The sequence below is a fragment of the Schistocerca serialis genome, chromosome 6, assembly GCF_023864345.2.
Source record: "Schistocerca serialis cubense isolate TAMUIC-IGC-003099 chromosome 6, iqSchSeri2.2, whole genome shotgun sequence".
In the NCBI taxonomy this organism is placed as follows: Eukaryota; Metazoa; Arthropoda; class Insecta; order Orthoptera; family Acrididae; genus Schistocerca; species Schistocerca serialis.
This window is the reverse complement of record NC_064643.1, coordinates 471609546-471630666: the sequence shown is the minus strand read 5'-3', so window position 1 is coordinate 471630666 and position 21121 is coordinate 471609546. Positions and strand designations below refer to the sequence as shown.

At 41.7% G+C, this 21121-nt stretch overlaps 1 long non-coding RNA gene across 1 annotated transcript; it reads right to left on the bottom strand.

The window, feature by feature from the left end:
* Positions 1-307: 307 nt before the first annotated feature.
* LOC126484133 (uncharacterized) lies at positions 308-13252 on the bottom strand. The gene is made up of 3 exons (XR_007587814.1): positions 13214-13252; positions 3563-3727; positions 308-428 (listed from the first exon to the last, which is right to left on the bottom strand). It is a non-coding gene; the product is annotated as an uncharacterized LOC126484133 (long non-coding RNA).
* Positions 13253-21121: the final 7869 nt, after the last annotated feature.

The window sequence follows — 21121 nt, the reverse complement described above, 5'->3', positions numbered from 1 at the left end:
TTATTCGGACATGCACTCATGTCCGAAGGAACAGGCATTGCGGCGACTACAGCCGCTATGAAATACATGAAATGTATTCGCAATTGCGAACTTGAACAACAATCAGCTGTATAATAGAATGACGACAATGAAAATTTGTTCCGAACTGGGACTCGAGTCCAGATTCCCGGCGTCACCTTACCTGTTGGCTATCCAAGCTCGATCTACAGCCAGCCCCAAACTTTCACGAGAATTTCTGCTAGTAAAGGCAAAGCGGCAACGCACTCGACAGGTAACCAATATGAATACGTTTTCATTTAATATATCACACATTTATTTACAATTTGGAGCACAGTATATACACAAAGAAAGTAATGAAAATGGAATATACAGGAGAGGCGATGGCGAATGTAGTCTACGAATGTGTTGAAACGAAGCTGATGGCGGATCTGGAACAAAAAAAGAATTGCATTAATTTTCTCTCAACGAAGACGTACGTGTAAATCTTACACTACTTTCCTGGAAAGGGGGCCGTACATAGAAAATTATTTTACGTAATAAGAGGAACAGCTTCTTACGATGTCAAATTACTGTACTCTATTCGTCTTTAAGGAGAAGTTGTCACGAGATTTCTATGCGTTTAATAATGTAAAATGCAATACAGTAGAGTCTCGATAGTTCGAGTTTCCAGTAATCGGAGCCTCTTTTTTTTTTTTTTTTTAAAAAAAAAAAGATTGCAACTATCTATTTTCTTTTTTTTTACTGACATGTTAAATGATGAAAACTTCATTGCAAAAGACAAAAGATAGATAGGGAGAGTACAGCTCAGTGACAAAGCAGACAACAATGCAACAACTCGCTGCCCTGTTGCACGTACATCTGTTGTCAGTATGGCACGAAATACCCCGACTGCTGCCGGCTGCTACCGATCAAAACTGGTGAGTTCAAATGCTGCTGTAGTTCCCAGTACCCGTACTGTACAGTGTTGTGTGTCGTTTTGATTGTTGACTGTGTGTTCCGTTGTACACCTTACAAAAATGAGTGCTGTAACAAAAAAGAGGAAATTTGTGCCTTTGCTTCTAAAATTAGGAGAACTAAGACGACTTGACAAAGGAGAAACAATAAAAAAACTTGCTCACGAATATGGTGTCGGCGAAGTTACTGTTGGTGACTGGCGAAGAAACCGACTTAAATTGGAACAGTTTTCTTCACAGAAATGCTCACACGAATCTCTCAGTCGAAGAAGTATAAAGAAGTCAGACTTCGAAAAAACAAATGAGGCATTGTTCATGTGGTTTACCCAACAGAGACAGAAGGGTGCTCCGATTTCTGGCCCAATCTTGCAAGAAAAAGCTTTGTTTTTCAGAAACCAGCTGCAGGAAGGAGATGACAATTTCGCTGCTAGTGTGGGCTGGCTCAAGTGGAAGAAGAGGTACGGAGTGCGTCAACTAGACGTATGTGGAGAAAAACTCTCTGGTGACGCTCAGGCCGTTTCAAAATTTATCGTCGAGTTTAAAAAAATCATAACTGACGAAAATTTGTCTAATGAATAAATATATAACTGTGACGAAACTGGGCTAAAGTTTAAAATGTTACCAGCGAGAACACTTGCTTCTTGTAAGGAAAAAAGTGCTCCCGGGCACAAAAAAAGCAAAGAGCGGCTCACAGTTATGGGAGCTTAAAATGCAACTGGAAACCACAAACTAGTTGTGATTGGGAATTCTGCAAAGCCAAGAGCATTCAATAATGTATCCATCTCAGCTCTTCCGGTTGTCTATCACATCAGAATAATGCCTGGATGAACCAGGAAATCTTCAAGAACTGGTTTCTTAACTTATTTGTACCTGACTGCAAGAATTTTTTAAAAGAAAGGCGACTGCCATGCAATGCAATTTTGCTCATGGATAATGCATCCTCACATCCAAGTGCAGGAGAACTGCAGTGCGACAGTATCCGCGCCTTGTTTTTCCCACCAAACGTTCCCTGTCTCATTCAGCCCATGGATCAGGGCGTTCTGGAATGTCTAAAAAAAAAGTATCGATGGCAATTGCTCAGTCAATCCTGCATTCCGAAGACAACGACAGTATTGTAGGAGCTTTGATGAAAGTGACTTTGAAGGACATCGTGTACTGGGATAGCGAATCTTGGAGCGAAAAAAAGTCAGACACGATTTCTAAGTCATGGAGGAAAATTCTACAGGGAAGTATGCCAGACACAGAAACTGAAGATTTAGCAGATGAGGACGATCAACCGTTGTGTAATTTAATCAGAGGATTGCCAGGGTGTGAAGAGGCAGAAGAGGTGGAAGTAGGCGAGTGGTTAAATTCGGACGAACAGTTGGAAGTGACAGACTCTTTCTATAATTGACATGGTTAACATTCCATCGCAGTGTGAGAATAAAGAGGATGACGAGGCAGAGGCTGCACCGATGATGAGTCACACCGATGGCTACTCTGCTCTCGAGTCCGCCATATGCTACGTGGAACAACAGCCTGAGGCGACGCCAACTGACCTACTGCTCCTGAGACGGGGGCGTGACATTGCCGCGAGGAAATGTTGCAGCTTCGCCAAACAAAAGACACTTCACTATTACTTGTCTATATAAATAATTATTGTTATTCTGCCAATGAAATTGCATGTGTAAATACTTTTATTTTAATAAAGTTCATATTTTGACCTGTATTACTTACAGTATCATGATATTTCTTTTTCCCATTTAAATTTCGATAGTCCGAGTTTTCGATAGTTCGAGGTGGTTCCGGTCCCGTTCATCTCGACCTATCGAGACTCTACTGTATATGAAAAATCTTTGGTACAAGTATATGCGTACTTTTTTCCAGTTTGCTTCAAATGTGCATACATACAGCTGCGTCAAGCGTATAACCGTTCTTGGACATAAATTGAATTTTCTCGTTATGAGAGTATTGAAGGGCTATCTGTTTTAATTGTTAAAAATCATTCAAAAGCCAATAGGCCTATCACTCAAAATATTTTTTATTCAATACAACCCGTTTCAACAGTCTTAGCTGTGATCTTCAGGTCTTAAACACTTTTTTTTTTAGTAAAATATGTTCATCTTCGCTAAACCTCATGCACAAGATGTCAAGTGGACAAAACTTGGCACTTTATGAACATTTGTCATCGTAAAATATTTAAAAACACACACCAATTTGTGCAAAAACTCATGTCTGTATACAATTGGACATAAAATACGTCTGTTCTTTTTTCTCATCATTGTAGTCACCACTGAAGAGCAAACTGACTGACTTCACTATTTAGCTTTGCTCTTTCAGTCTACGAAAAGTATTGTTATTCCGATTTGTTGTTGAGGACGAGGATGGTCTGAATGGGGAGGGGGGGGGGGGAGGATAAGACAATGAGCTCAGACTTGTGCTCTTTCAAGGGAAATAGAAAACCTGAGTTGGAGCTGATGCAAGAGGAACTTCCAAACGAATATATTATAGCTTTATATTTAACCAGTCGCGTAGTGCAGGGAGTGGTTGGCGTGCAGTAATGAGAATGCTGTCGTGGTACCGTATCTGGACACATCGTACGAGAACAAAGTAGTTGTGCCGTGTGGTACCTGTGGATATTAGCCGAGTAGCAGCAACTTCTTCTTTAACAGCAGTTTCTTCTTGAGCAGGAACAGGTTGGACCTGGTGTCCTCGTCGCCGTCCGTCGGGTCTGAGTCTGATCCCGCCGGCATCGCCATGACCAGAGACAACGCCAGGACGATCAGGAAAATTACCTGCAAGCAAACAGTCGCTACACCTCAGCACAACTCAGATTAAACTTTAATTATCCTAGTAAATGTAAGCTCACAGTTGACAATTCCAGTATCAAATCAGCTACAAACAAAGGTGTGTTGCATCACCCAGATAAGTCCTGCTGGTGTGTTGTTATAATGACTACTCCTGTACCAATTGGAAGGTCACCCCGACGTTGTTTTTAAACATACATACAGTTACCACGAGCGCTACCTTCGGATAGAACGCCACACTGGAGTGGATTGCAGCATTTGAGCTGAAAATAAAGTAGCAGTACGGACGCATTAGGGACATCGTCCGCAGCTGGTGGTCTAGTGGCTAACGTTGCTGCCTCTGAATCACGGGGTCCCGGGTTCTATTCCAGGTCAGGTCGAGGATTTTCTCTGCCTGGGGACTTGGTGTTTGTGGGGCCCTCATCATTTTATCATCATCGTCACCCGTGGCAGTGGTTAGAGTGGACTGTGTACAAAAATTGGGTTGCGTAAAAATTGGGTCTTTGCACGGGCGCTGATAACCCCGCAGTTGAGGGACCTACAAACCAAACATCATCATCATCATCATCATTAGAGACGTCTGTGGAGCAATGGAGTCAACATCCACTACGCCACGAAAGACAATCGCAAGCAATGATCGGGTCCGCATCATCACGTTACGCGTAGGAAGCTTGTCAACTTGGGAAGTTGCTCCACCCGTACACCAGAATCAAAGTGGTGTGTTGCGAACATACAGACGGCTCCAATTGACAGGCAGTATTGATGCCTTGCACCACACAGGCCGTCTACGTTTGGCAGGTAAGCTTGTTGGTCGATAACTACGACTTTTGAGTCAAAGGAACCGTCAGATAATTGCTCCAGAACTCAATTTGGCGTTCGCAGAGGCTACAGGACGTAACGTATCGCACCAGTTAGGAGGCAATTGTGTGATGCTAATGTCCATTCACGAGGACCTAGGCGAACACCACGTCGTACACCAAAACAACATGGACTTCGTTACATGTGAGGAAGAAATCATGTAGAATGGACGCCTTAGGATTGGCGTAGGGTGTTGTTTATCGAGGAAACTCGGATCTGTTTGAACCCTGATAATCACTGACAACGTGTTTGGAGATAGCTCGGCAATATTGAAAGTCTCCAACGCTGTGTCCCTCATGTGCAACAACGTTGTGATTGAGTGATACCCTAGGATGGCCTTACATGGGACCACCGTACACCTCTTGTGATTGTTGAGGGAAATCTCGGTGCTCTACTGTACAGGGACGAGATTCTGCAACCAATAGTCGAACCATATCGTCAGAATTTTGATGACAATTTCATCTTTATAGCCGATAACTCGCAATCTCATCATGCTGTTCTAGTAAACACCTTCCTTAGCATCCTGGGATTACCAGAATGGGGCGGCCAGTCTGTTTCCCAAACATAAAGTGTATCGAAAGTGTGTGACTGAAACAAGCTATTTTTGGACGTCGACAACAAACACGTACACAGCGCGACTTTGCAGAACCGCTATTGAAGAATGGATAATTTGGGCCAGAACCTGATGATTTCATCTGCCACGATGTATTCAAATTTGCATCGGAGCAGAAGGACGTTCCACATTGCATTGAAGTTGCCCAGAAACGCTGTGAAAAACCTCCCATGGGAAACAGATTACACAAATGTTTTTACTTTCTTTTTTATTTGGTGATCTGGACAAATTGCAAATATATATGCGTCAGAGCAAGTTTTTGTTTTCTTTGCTTTGAAATACGATATAAAGGAATTAATGTAGGTTGATTCTTACAAAGAAAAAGACAGCAACCAGCCACTATTAATACTGCTATTTATTTAAGTAAATAGCGCTATTTACTTAAATAAATAGCAGTATTAATAGTGGCTGATTCCCGTCTTCTTCTTTGTAAGAATCAACCTACATTAATTGTATACAGCGACGGTCTCACTATGTCAGTTTTAGACAAAATAGCACAACGACGCAAAGGGGTCGTGAAAAACATTTGTTGAAGTGTGTATCTATTCGTATTCACCAGAAATCACTTTTTATTGTGAATAAAGTTGACTATCAAATATTGCTCTGCCGGTGGATACATTCGTTTAGAAACAATTTTTATAAAGACTGTCTAGTAACTGGAAGTTGCAAACGGTTCAAAGGGCTCTAAGCACTATGGGGCTGAACATCTGAGGTGATCAGTCCCTTAGACTTAGAACTACTTAAACCTAACCAACCTAAGGACATCACACACATCCATGCCCGAGGCAGGATTCCAACCTGCGACCGTAGTAGCAGCGCGGTTTCGAACTGAAGCGCCTAGAAACGATCGGCCACAGCGGCCGGCTGCAACAGTGTTTATAAAGATCTATGCTACATAGTACATCGGTAGTCCAGGTTTCTTCAGTAGCTTCGATCGATTTACTCAAGGATATAAGGGAAGTAACTGCCCGGAAGAAGCGACCGACTGTATAACAACTGCATTCGCAATCCGCATATATAACAAACGAAACCATAAGTGTGAATTGAGTAAGTGTACAATGCAAAACACTCCACTTACGTCACAGTATACTGCAAGAATCTGTAAGAGTTTAATATCAGAGATTGCTATCGAGTGAAGAATTAAAAGAATATCATTGGATTTATAGTTAGTTCTCTGAAGCCACAGACGTAATACGAACATGATCGTGAATAACAGATTATACTTGTTCATAAAGTTCATTAATTTTCAATAGTTCCGAATTCAATCTCTAACATGACTTTTTCTTGGTAGCTGCAGCCCAGTCGCTGCAGCTCATACCAGTAGTATGGTCACTGCAGTAGCTTGAAAAACCGAGCGAGTTGGCGCAGTGGTTAGACACTGGACTCGCATTCGGCAGGACGACGGTTCAATCCCGCGTCCGGCCATCCTGATTTAGGTTTTCCGTGATTTCCCTAAATCACTCCAGGCAAATGCCGGGATGGTTCCTCTGAAAGGGCACGGCCGACTTCCTTCCCCATCCTTCCCTAATCCGATGAGACCGATGACCACGCTGTCTGGTCTCCTTCCCCAAAACCAACCAACCAAGTAACGTGAAACGTCAAACGGGAGGTTTACGGGTTAAGACAGATTCTTCTCAGTATTGATAAACAAAGAAAAGAAAGGCTTATAATTTACAAAAATGTGAATAATAAATATAAATCTTGACTAACGGAAACATGCTAATGGGTTAAGAGAAGAAGAAACCATCAGTTACGACAGATAATAATGATAATACTCCTTCGTGAAAGGGGAATAATTAGGTTTTCAGTTATCAGTGGACGTGCAGCGATCAGTACTACCACAACACAATTGAAGACGCGTAGCTCAGCTCACAAATACCTGTTTCAAAGGTTATACACAATAAATATATTGACAATTATCTCCATGTTTATATACAGTGCATGCAACAACTGGATTTGATATGACGTTGAATGGCAGCCAGAGTGCATTAGTGTTATTCGTGTTTGGTGTTGTTACCATGCCTGGTAGTGTATATAAGTGGCGTGAACAGCATCAGATGTTGAGTGATGACTATGAAGGACATGAAGACGCCTCGTTCTCGTCTGAGAAAGCGTTATCAGCACCTGACAGAGTTTCAAAGGGCCCTCTTTGTGACCGGCTGGTCGAACCGCGCAGTATTCAGTTCTGTGGGTCATTCGAATGTGACAGTGGCCCGATGTTGGCCTACATGGAACGAGAGGGCAGGAATGCTGGTCGTAAAGGTTGGTCGACCACGTCTGACCACGACAAGCGACGACAGCCACACTGAGCACCAAGAACGTCGAATCCCCCTGACATCTGTGCCTGGCGTCCGGGAACAGGTAACTGACTCCCTGCAACACTCTGTGACATGCCGCACTATTGGTTGGAGAAAAACAGCAGCCGCACTAGGAAATTATCATTCCATGCGTAGGCTGCCGTTAACATAACAACAAATGGTAGCGTTTGGGGTGTTGCCGGACTGGGAAGCATGGATTGCTGCTGCATGGCTTTGCAATGTGTTCAGCGATAAATTGCGGTTCTGCACTGCACCGTATGACGATTGTCAGCGAGCACGTCACAGACCTGGGAGAGCTCCTGTTCGTCCATTGTTTTGAAGAGCCGCAGCGGTATTAATCCTGGCGTTAAGGTGTGGGAAGCCAATGGTTATGGCTTCAGTTCGCTGTTGTTAGTGACTGAGGGAACTCTGACGTCACAGACGTTCCGCGGCCTCATGTGCTACCTCTCATGCGACAGTACCGTGGTGCCAGTTTTGACGAGAACAATGCTCGACCACCATTTATCTCTATGAACTGTATGCGTGATTTTAAGGTGCTTCAGTGTCCAGGTAGATCCCCAGAACTATACGCGATGTAACATGTGAGACCAGCTCCCAAATTCACTCCGTCCCGGGCCCGATATCCAGAAGTTACACAAGTTGTGGGCCATCTTGCCTTAGGAGAGGATATAACTGCTTTGTGATGCCCTTCCCAACGGAATCAGTACATACATCCAGGCCAAAGGGTCTGCCATATACTATTGATAAGTTAGCTCATTCTGCGAAATTCTTTGAAAATTATATTTACTTTTGTAATCACTGAAATAACATGACGTACCCTCCTAACCCATGAAGTTTGCCGAGCGGGATTAGCCGAGCGGTCTTGGGCGCTGCAGTGATGAACTGTGCGGCTGGTCCCGGCGGAGGTTCGAGTCCTCCCTCTGGCATGGGTGTGTGTGTTTGTCCTTAGGATGGATTAGGTTAGGTAGTATGTAAGCTTAGGGACTGATGACTTTAGCAGTTAAGTCCCATAAGATTTCACACACATTTGAACATTTTGAACATGAAGTTTCACTGCGTTTCTTCCTCTACTTCAGGGTATTTTACTTTTTTTGCTTGCTTTGTATTTGCATGCCCTTTAATCTGAAATGTGACGAGCTATATCACACGCGTGCTGCGTTGGGATTGATGTTTGCATTCATAGTGACGGTGAAGTTATTAAGAAAAACTGTAAGCGAATAACAAAATGAGAAGCACAAAAAAATAGGTTCCAGAAATTTCTATGTACCAGTTCTATTACACACAATATAAATTTTGTTGTAAAGAAGTTTAACAGATTTTCCATAAAATGTAAGCAAATGTAATTCGTAATCTATACTAACAAGATACCTTCGCTCTATACCCCAGCGTCCAACATCATTACATTCTCTGGTTTCGGCTCTGTAGGAAGAATGACCTGCTGTTAGTTCACAGGTAATCAGAGATCAGAATGAAAGTGTCCCCAGCAGAGTTCAAGTTGTCCTAAAGGCCAAGGGTGGACACATTCCCTATTAATGTGCACTAACAGGTGTCAGGATACTTTTGAACAGATAGCGTATGTATGGAAAGAATTTGAATGTTGCGTGATTATTCTTGAACTACGTTTTCTCGAGTTTCCAACGATATACATGTCCTAGACGTACAAAAGCTGTCTCGTGATGTCTGGCATTGGCTATTATGCTTGCTAAGCAACCCCTGAGTAAACGCCTTATTTTTCTTTAGATCTACTCTATCTCCTCTATTAATCCTATCTCGAAACAAAACAGCGCTTACGAGCATTACATACAAATTCCGCTCTAAAATAATTTTTCTATGCCCTAAATTATATGAGCATCATTAGTTTACGGTAATGTTCTGTACTGTGCTCTTTTCTCAGCCAGTTGTCAGACTAGTATATGTTGGCACAGGATTTCATAGTAAAATTTGCCTACGCAAATGATGGTACAATTTGGCGCAATTCTTCTAAAGATTCGACAATAAATGCAGAGATCCCAAAAACTCGGAGTCAATGGAGATATTGCTATCTTCATGAACGGCAAGAAACACAAACGAAAAAAACTAGTATATTGCTTCAGGTGCAATAAATACCAAAACACATATTACTATCATTATTGATGCCATTATTTGGTTCCCCAGTGGTAAAAACGTCTGTATAAACTGAAAGTTACCTCTGAAGAGGGCTAACTAGGACGTTATAGGTGCTCTACGATAAAGCGTGATTCAGCTGCAATTGAAATGTACACTGTGGTGATAAAAGCTATTGGACAGCGATATGCATGTATACAGATAGCGATAGTATCGCGTGCATGAGCCATCAAAGGGCAGTGCATTGGCGGATCTGTCCGTAGTACTCATCTGATTCATGTAAAAAGTGTAAAAAGGTTTCTGAGTTGATTATGACCGCTCGACAGAACGGTAGTTGTTGTTAGACGTTTGCGACATTCAATTTGACGAATATTTAGGAAATTCAATGTTCAGATATCCCCAGTTTTAAGAGAGCGCCGAGAATACCAGATTTCGGGTTTTATGTCTCACCACGGATAATGCAGCGGCCGACGGCCTTCACTTAACAAGCGAGAGCAGCGGCGTTTGCGTAGAATTGTTAGTGCAAAATAGACAAGCAACACTGCGTGAAATCACCACAGAAATCATTGCGGGGCATACGGCGAACGCACCGTTACGACAGTATATCGTATCTGGGGTTAATGGACTATGACTGCAGACGACCGACGCGAATGCCGCTGGTAACAGAACGACATCACCTGCAGCGCGTCTCCTGGACTGAAAACGATGGCCTGGTCATCCAACTGAACCGATCACTGACTGGAAACGCATTCGGGAGGACGATGTTTCAAACCCGCGTCCGGCCGTTCTGATTTAGGTTTTTCGTGCTTTCCCTAAATCGCGGAATGGTTCCTTTGATAAATATGGGATGGTTCCTTTGAAAAGACATGGCCGACTTCCTTTCCTATCCTTCCGATGGGAACGCTGACCTCTCTGTTTGGTCCCCTCCCCCAAATCATTCAACGAACCAACTTCTTTGAGGATAGTGATCATTATTTCATTATATGTTAATCTTTACTGGACTCGTTCAAAGCAAAGTTTAAATAATATTTCAACATTCTATTTTTGTGCAATTGTAACCAACAATATTATTGGTAAAACGGAGTTGTTTTTTTATACACTTTCTTTTTATTCGCGAACGCCACAAGGTCACTGACACTTTATTCTACCACTGGGAAAAGATCGACAGTTAATTTTGTATGTCCTGTTCCTCTTGCTGTGCGCCACGGACCTACTTTTGTCCTGCGTAGTGCAGCAACGCGACGTAGCATGGAACCAAAAAGTCGTTGGAAACCTCTGCAGAAATACTGAGCCATGCTGGCTCTATAGCCGTCCATAATTCCCAAAGCGCAGCCGGTGTGGGATTTTGTGCACGAACTGACCTCTCGATTCTTTCCCACAAATGTTCAGCAGGATTCATGACAGGCAGTCTGGGGGAGGGGGCAAATCATTCGCTTGAGTTGTCCTAAGCGTTCTTCAAACCAATCGCAAGCAGTTCTGACCCGATGACATGTTTGAGAATATGAGGTCAGTGAATGGCTGCAAATGGTCTCCAAGTAGCCGAACATAACAGTTACAGTCAGTTGGGTTGTTTGCCTGAAGCGATTTAGTGAAATCACAGAAAATCTAAATCGGTGTGCCCGGACGCGGGTTTGAACCGTTGTCTTCACGAGTGCGAGTCCCGCGTTCTAGCCGCGGCGCCACCTCGCTCGGCGCGTCAAAGAAGGGTGCAGTTTCTTTAACAGCAATGACCGTATCTGCGAGGAGGGAAAAAATCTTATTAACATTACCTTTCGTGACTTCTATCTCCAGCAATATAGTACGCGGACAACGATAAATGTTATTAAACAGAGTAAAGTGAAGCTGCATTATGAATTAACACATGTCATTCGTTTTATTTGGATTTTTAAATGGCTTCTTGGTACTCTAAAAAATAATATTTTTACAGAAATACCGGTGTTCGTGACTTAGCAGAAAATTAAATAGGCGTATACATTCTGTACGATACTGTATTCAGTACATACTCAGTCGAGATTGTTAGATAGTGCAAATATGAAACTAAACAAGGTGTCTACAATTACTCCGCTCTATTTTGATGAGCAAATAATTATATGGAAGGCGGAAAATAACCTTAGTTTTGCGACATATGACCTGAATCAAATGTGTAACAGCTACCATCTAAAACTGTCGGTATTTAAAGTTAATTTTTCTATAAAGGGAAATTTACAGTACGCTCCAAAATAGTACTGCATGAGTAACCGCTAGATATGTCACATTTTGAGGTATTAGGCTGCGAATGTGAAAACAACGTCACTAATAAATTAAAGAAATTTCAAATGATATGTCACAGAACGCAGAGAACACAGGGTAAAAACTAGAATGGGTACAAAGCTAAAGTTTTAGAAAATCCGAATACGCCTATTCTAGTAACTGAAAGAGATTATCGGACATTAATTAAGGAAGACAAAAGAAGAATAGGCGACAGCTGGCTGAAATGAAATCTTTAATGAAAGTTAAAACATGTACCCTCAGAGATCAGACACAAACCAGTCTTGTGAAGAAAAACTTAATGTGTTCCGTTTAAATGGAAAATTATAGCAAAGATGCATCAAATGGAAAGAACGGATCAATAAGTAATGAATTATAAACCGATATGAAAGAGAGATTCAGGGCAGATGAGGAACAGATGGTCTTAATGAAGACGGAATAGGCTGTAAGTGTACTCCATGAAGTTACGATGAAGAAGAACAAGAGGAGGAAAGACACTCCTTTACATTTCACATTTATCACTGTTTGCCACTTTCTTCTACACCTAATAAATTATTAGCTTATCAACGGTTTGAAAATAGTGAAGTGTTGAATGCGTCACTGTTCGATTGATTGAACCAGAATGTGGTGGAAATCTAAGCCGAATGTGAAGAAAGTTTATTCTGAGATTTAGCGAGAATAGTGATGAGTATGCAGGAAACTGAACAATATGTGTATAGATACAGTACCTTTTTGACCTACATGTTTCATAAACCGCTCTAGGCAGTTGGCCATTCATTTTGAGCATGTGCTGTAATAACAGACGAATTTTCTTAGATAAACTGCTCACGTGAGCAGGGTATACATGGGATCTTTCTTTGTTGACCTAGTCGATGGGACTTTAAAAATCTAATACACCTTCGTTTTTTCTTCCGCCACACGGAGATGATAGGCATGGAGCCCATCTTCATTTTATCTCACCATTTTGTGTCACCCTTTTCCCTCATTTCATCCTACGCCCAACCAACACATCACTGTACTGATAATCACGCACCGCAGTTGGTAGCCTATCACAAAAAGATACTTGGAACTTTGTATTAGGTCGGAGGAAGACAAGTGCGTACTGTGTCTGCCAATACATTGCAAACTATAGCAGTGCAGAATACCTGCAGAGTTTAATGCTCAGTGAATATGGAAATATCCCAGATAACGATGAAGTACCAAATAAGACACATAGAGAGCTATCAATGAAATTTAAAATTACGCACGAATAAAGCTGTATTTTAACTTTGAATGGCAGCAGCTCAAAGAATATTCGTGGAGGCCTATGCGATGTGAAGCGACTCGGTGACTCACCGTTATGATCCTCATGTTGTCCAGTGGATGTGCTGCTCGCTACTGGTGCGGTCGGCAGCCGGCCGCCTGCTTGCTTATATACTCGCAACGCTTTCTACTGTTTGTCTGCTGTCAGCTGGTTGCGCGACCCAGTGTGGAGGCTTCGTAGGATCGTGCGTGTCAGCGTCCTTGGTGCCGCACACATCTTCGCTTCTCTGTGTAGCAGCCAATGCTCTCAACCTACGAAGCACTGTAGCACACTGAAAAATGGAATCTTAACTGAAAACAATTTCGTCTCTCTTCCTGACTTTTTCTTAATTGAGTTTCCCTATTTTTATTCCGTATATTTGTACGACTATACAGATTAATCAAAAAATTGATGTAAAGTGGGGTCTAAATGAAAGAATCATTAAAACTAAGCACTTGGGAAATGTTGAAACAAATGATGTATAAAAATATTTAGAGTTTAAAATAACGAAGGGATTTCAACAAGTAAGCTACATTTCATTGTGACATTCCAAGTAACTTTTATTGAATACTGCTCTGTTCTTCAGAGTCTCTGTAATCGACAGTTCGAGCGTTCTACGAATCTTTCAGTTCCTCGACGATAGCAGTCCACTCCTTTGTCACGGAGCATTTTGGGAAACGTCTTCGTCGTTGGAAAATCTCTTTCTCCCATATGTCCTTTCAGTTTGTCCAAAGGATAGAAATCGTATGGTTCAAGATCTGCACATCCCGATCAGCAAGCCGGCCGGAGTGGCCGTGCGGTTCTAGGCGCTACAGTCTGGAACCGAGCGACCGTAACGGCCGCAGGTTCGAATCCTGCCTCCGGCATGGATGTGTGTAATGTCCTTAGGTTAGTTAGGTTTAATTAGTTCTAAGTTCTAGGAAATTAATGGCCTCAGAAGTTAAGTTGCATAGTGCTCAGAGCCATTTGAACCATTCCATTTTTTTTTTTTTTTTTTTTTTTTGAACCGATCAGCGACACCAATATCTGTGCGGCCTTGACCAAACTGTTGGCACCATTTCACTACAGACGGACACGACAGTGCATTTGGTCCATATGCCAGCAGAATTTCACGGTGAATCTGTGTGCAATTTAGACGTTTTGGCCATAAGAAACGCATTGCCCCGCGTACTTTTACTTTAGAGTGGGGCTGTTGACAAATATCGATATATCGACTTTTATTCTATAATATATCGATAAATATGTATCACCGATATTTTTTCCACCGACATAGCGACACCAAAAAAGCAAATGCTGTGACGATATTTTTATTTTATATTGTATTTTTTCACAATTTCCGGTAAATATTTGAAGTTGTTCTTTGGAAATAGTAGTAGACATAGTTTTACTTTCATTGTCTGAAGGAGTCTTACCACTTTTTGAGCTTTCATCAGGTCCAATCTTTCCCTTTGACTGTGTGAAGGAAGTATATGTGGCACAAAAGAAGAAGTCCGACTGCACTTGGCGTTGGCGATGTGAATCGAATAACCAGATTTCTGATGTGAAGGAATAGCACACCAGCTGCGATAAAAAACAATTTTTAACGTAACTAGTGTGCTATTTTTTCGTTCTTCAAAACAGTTGCCGAAAATCATGGACATAAATGTAAATGACAAGATCGGTCTTTACGGTGGACGGAGACGTGTGAGGTAAAATGCTGACGCAATCGGCGCTCACCGCTACCAGCGGAAACTGAAACGTTTAGCTATACCACGCAGTTTTGACACTGCAAGTACTAGTTCGCTGGCGTTGGCAGAAATGAAAAAACAGGAAGTCGACATGACGTGTTCCAGACAAATCCGATATGGGATGGAACCGAACGACGGACCCATCGGACACCTTTTACTGCGCCACTTAACATGTGGTTGCCATTGTTAGCAAAGTGGCTCTCGCAAAACGTGCAAGTGCATCGTTGTCCATTCAATTCGTGCTTCAGAGGACGATGGACAGGCTGCTAGTTTGTTGACGTACAGAATACTTGAATATTGGAAGTATTTTACAGTGTGCAGCCGATATTTTTATAGGCAAGTACGTCGATATTTTTTCGCCGAAATATCTATATCCATACACATTTTCGATTTATCGAGACCCGATTACGATATTCTATTAAGCGTCGATGTATACGATTCCCAATATTTGTAAAAGAATCGACAGTCCTACTCGAGTGTGTGTGTGTGTGTGTGTGTGTGTGTGTGTGTGTGTGTGTGTGAATTCCTAAGTGAGCAAACTGCTTCGCTCATCGGTCCCTAGACTTACACGCTATTTACACTAACTTATCCTAAGAACAACAGACACACCCATGCCTGAGGGACGACTCGAACCTCCGGCGGGACGGGCCTCGCACGGCGCATCAAACCGCGTGGCCAGTCCGCGCGGCGACACTTATACTTCGAACAATGTTTCCAGTTGCCCCGCCATTCCAATCGCTCACTGTGAAGCACCTGTTATCCACGGCTCAGCAGAAACCCGGAACACCTACTCTCTTCTGACCGCTACTGTTGTGTTCTAGTCTTACAAGGCGACCGTACGAACTTCTCTTCACCAATTTGATTCGTGTTGACAGGCCGTGTAGGGCACGTTCAGGACTCCAACATACACAGGGTGGTCCATTGACTGTGACCGTGCCAAATATCTCACGAAATAAGCGTCAAACGAAAAAGCTACAAAGAACGAAATTCGTCTAGCTTGAAGGGGGAAAGAAGATGGCGCTATGGTTGGCCCGCTATATGGCTCTGCCATAGGTCAAACAGATATCAACTGGGTTTTTAAAATAGGAATCTCCATTTTTAATTACATTTTCGTGTAGTACGTAAAGAAATATGAATGTTTTAGTTGGATCACTTTTCTCGCTTTGTGATAGATGGCGCTGTAATAGTCATAAACAAATGGCTCACGATTTTAAATGAACAGTTGGTAACAGGTAGGTTTTTTAAATTAAAATACAGAACGTAAGTACGTTTGAACGTTTCGATTGTTCCAATGTGATACATGTACCTTTGTGAACTTATCATTTCTGAGAAAGCATGCTGTTACAGCGTGATTACCTGTAAATACCACATTAATGCAATAAATGCTCAAAATGATGTCCGTCAACCTCAATGCATTTGGCAATATGTGTAACGACATACGTCTCAACAGCGAGTAGTTCGCCTTTCGTAATGTTCGCACATGCATTGACAATGTGCAGACGTATGTTGTCAGGTTCAAAATGGTTCAAATGGCTCTGAGCACTATGGGACTCAACTGCTGAGGTCATTAGTCCCCTAGAACTTAGAACTAGTTAACCCTAACTAACCTAATGACATCACAAACATCCATGCCCGAGGCAGGATTCGAACCTGCGACCGTAGCGGTCTTGCGGTTCCAGACTGCAGCGCCTTTAACCGCACGGCCACTTCGGCCGGCATGTTGTCAGGCGTTGTCGCTGGATCACGATAGCAAATATCCTTCAAGTTTCCCCACAGAAAAATATCCGAGGACGTCAGATCCGGTGAACATGCGGGCCATGGTATGGTGCTTCGACAACCAATCCACCTGCCATGAAATATGCTGTTCAGTACCGCTTCAACCGCCCGCGAGCTATGTGCCGGACATCCATCATGTTGGAAGTACATCACCATTCTGTCATGCAGTGAAACACCTTGTAGTAGCATCGGTAGAACATTATGTAGGAAATCAGCATACATTGCACCATGTAGATTGCCATAGATAAAATGGGGGCCAATTATCCTTCCTCCCATAAAGTCGCACCATACATTAACCCGCCAAGGTCGCTGATGTTCCACTTGTCGCAGCCATCGTGGATTTTCCGTTGCCCAATAGTGCACATTATGCCGGTTTATGTTACCGCTGTTGATGAATAACACTTCGTCGCTAAACAGAACGCGTGCAAACAATCCGTCATCGTCGCGTAATTTCTCTTGTGCCCAGTGGCAGAACTGTACACCACGTTCAAAGTCGTCGGCACGCAATTCTTGGTGCATAGAAATATTGTACGGGTACAATCGATGTTGATGTAGCATTCTCAACACCGACGTTTTTGAGATTCCCGATTCTCGCGCAATTTGTCTGCTACTGATGTGGGGATTACCCGCGACAGCAGCTAAAACACCTACTTGGCTACCATCATTTGTTGCAGGTCGTGGCTGACGTTTCACATGTGGCTGAACACTTCCTGTTTCCTTAAATAACGTAACTATCTGGCGAACGGTGCGGACACTTGGATGACGTCGTCCAGGATAACGAGCAGCATACATAGCACAAGCCCGTTGGGCATTTTGATCACAATATCGACCTTTTCCGCAATTGGTAAACGGTCCATTTTAACACGGGTAATGTATCACGAAGCAAATACCGTCCGCACTGGAGGAATGTTACGTGATACCACATACTTCTACATTTGTGACTATTACAGCGCCATCTATCATAAAGCAAAAAAAGTAGTCCAACTACAACATTGATATTTCTTTACGTACTATACGAATATGTAATAAAAATGGGGGTTCCTATTTAAAAAACGCAGTTGATTTCCGTTTGACCTATGACAGCGCCATCTAGCGGGTCAACAATAGCGCCATCTGGTTCCCCCCTCCAAGCCAGACGAGTTTAGTTCTTTGTAGTTTTTTCGTTTGATGCTTATTTCGTGAGATATTTGGCCCGGTCACTATCAATGGACCACCCTGTGCACATAGCAAGACGCAGTTTTCGATCATTTTCGAGAAAATCGAATTTGAACATTTTATGCGAGCTTACATACTTCGTATGGTCGCTAGTAATCAAGGATCTCGTAGCCAAGGGAGTAAGTACGTCTGTGGATCGAATCTTACTTACGATAGGCTTTTTCTTGTTACACTCCCATAAAATTCTAGCAAGAGATACGCGTGTCGACGCGAATTTGTTTGATGACGGAGTGCCGCTTACGAATGTAACCCAAGTTTGTTTTCCAATAGCCACATTGTAAAATCATGCACGTGAAAAGATTCGGCGTTCATTACAAGTGCTGTATGTCTCAATAATTATTGTCTCCCATGGCTCTACTCTCAGCATCAACCTGTTTCGTGCAGTGCTTCGTAGGTTACACATTCTACTTGCCATACAAGTAGATAAAATAATATAAATAAAATGAATCTCTTGATATGATCAAAAGTTATTGTATACCCATCTTTTTTCCAATCTCATTACGAAAAGAAATTTTTCCTTTTTTTCAGGATAAACATTATGAAAATAATAAATAAATTATTCAATAACACAGTTCGCACAGTCATAATAATTAAGGACATATGATTCAGGGGCCTCGTGGTTCTGAAACTAACTGCTTAACATGCTCACCTGTGGACTTCTTGACTACTAGCGACTAAACAAAATATATATAAGCACGTGTAAAATTTTCACACTCTGTTTTCTCGAAAACGGTTGAGAGTTGCGTCTTCCTGTTTACATATGTTGAAACTGCAGTCAACAGTAAAAGCTATTTGTTCAAGGACATATGATTCAGGGGCCTCCTGCTTCTGAAACTAACTGCTTAACATGCTCACCTGTGGACTTCTTGACTACTAGCGACTAAACAAAATATATATAAGCACGCGTAAAATTTTCAAACTCTGTTTTCTCGAAAACGGTTGAGAGTTGCGTCTTCCTGTTTACATATGTTGAAATTGCAGTCAACAGTAAAAGCTATTAGTTTACATTTTATTTTACTGAAAGTTGATTGTGTTTTTACTGTAATAGTCTGTTGGATGCTAAACTTTGCGCTTCTTACTTTTGAATGATGTGCATACCAGACTTATGGCTGCTGGCTTGCTTAACGGTAGTGTTGGTGATAAAATTCAACTGCGAGAATGCATAGAGAAATTTGACTGCGTGAATTCTGTGCAAATCATGCCGTGTCTGAGATATTATCACAAAATCTGACTACAAACTTTCACGAAAAACTGATTAATTTGAAACTTAAGTTGGCTCCTCTGAAATATAATTGAAGAAAAAAATCTATATTCTACACTGTTTGGCGATCTACGCATACACAGGATGAAATGGTTGGGAACTTATACGTATTTACAACAATCCTCTCTTCAGTGAAAAAAAATCACGTCTATTACAACATGACTATGCTAAGAAATGTGTAACACTAACAAAAAAATCAAAGGATTTCTCTACAAAATGTTTTACATTGGAATGTGGTGTAAACCACGGGATTATTTTGTGCACAATGTTTCGACTTCCGTCGCATTCAGGTGAGATATTGAGCTAATCGGCAGACACGGAATGGTCCATTGTAGACTGAGAAGAATTTTTGAAACTTATTCTTTGATTTCTTCAATAAATGGCGAACTAAAATCTTTGGAACTGCTTTGAATTTATTGTTGCATCTCTTCCTCTGTAGCAGTTTTCTCTTCTCGGCTGTCCGTTTCGTGTTTTTAAAAGCTATTTCAGTGACTTCATGATGTCTTAAGCATTGTGACTTTGGAAAAGTTACTGTTTCTCTAATTTTGTCAGGCAGCCATTCCTTTTTCAGTATCAAATGCGGAGAGAGTGAAATGTCCTGAAAGATTTGGATGAAGTGTGATTTTTGTGATAGTACAGTGTGCATAATTATCGTATTTCTTTCATGATTCCTTCAGACATGTTGAAAGAAGCAATGGTACTGTGAAATGAAAATGTACGTATTCAAAGAGCCAAACGAAACTGGGGTCCTCTGCCGCGGTAACTTTGTAAACACGTCCAACTCCTCTTAAAAAATCCTTGGTAAATGTTGCAAAGTGGAGTAAAAGAGGCAAATCTTAATGGAAGTTCTACTTCCTGAAAAATTTACGAAAAACCTTGACCGCTCATTGGAACGTATCCATACAGGTACACGGCTGCTAAATGACGTATAATAATTGAATAACGGGAAACAGCTGAGCAAAATGTGAAGTGGTGCATGTTTTAGCTTTTTGTCAGATTTTACATTTGGTTAGAACACACCGGAAGCTTTTTTCCATATTGTGAAAGTAAAAGGTCTGACGAAGTATGTAAAAACATTTTCTCGCTCCATAGTGTGCATAACTATGACGAATGTACCAGACTAAATCCTTGTCGAAATCATGTGTAATTCAAACAATCCACATATTGATATCAGATATCAAACGTTTGAAGAGAATGCTGTTCCTAACCAAATAACAATGTGTAACCGTCGAGTTGTTTGTTTCTCCTCACAGCTGCTTGATGTACTTCCATACTGGATCTTTATCTTGTTCTTTCACAGTATCTTTTAAGACAGAAGAAACATAATTTTCGAAAACAACTTGTTGTACGTGTAGAAGACTGAAATTTGTCTGGGAATGCTGTGGATGAGTCAGTTTTTGAGCCACCAAGAGATCGTGAAAAGGCATCAGCAACAACATTCTCATTTCTAGGAATGTGTATAACAGTGAAATGAAATTACTGTAAATATAGTGCCCATCATCCTAAGCGGTCGTGAGAAAGTTTGACGGACATTAGAAATAGTAATGCACAGTTGTCTGTGTATACTTTAGTATGTTTGCAAAATAAAAAATATCGAAATTTTGTAAAAGCGCAAACGACAGTTAATGCCTCAAGTTCTGACTGAATAATTTCGTTCAGAAGCGGGAAGAACACAGCTGGCGAATACAATGTTCTTAGTAACAGTATCACCATTTTCCTCTACTTCGTGAAACATTTGAACACCAAGGGCAGTCTTGGAGCTGTAGGTCATGATGCGAAAATCATGTGAATGGTTCGGGTGATAAAGTGAAAGTGCATCTAGTAAAGCTTGTTTCAATATATCAAATTCCTTTTGTGCTTGTTAGTCGCTAAAGCAGTTTCAACTTTTACCAGCTAACTAACATTCTCTCAGAGTGTCCACAGCTTTGCAGTGAATGAAACGGCGAAATAAAAAAACTCTTCTAGCTTGGCGTCTAGCATTA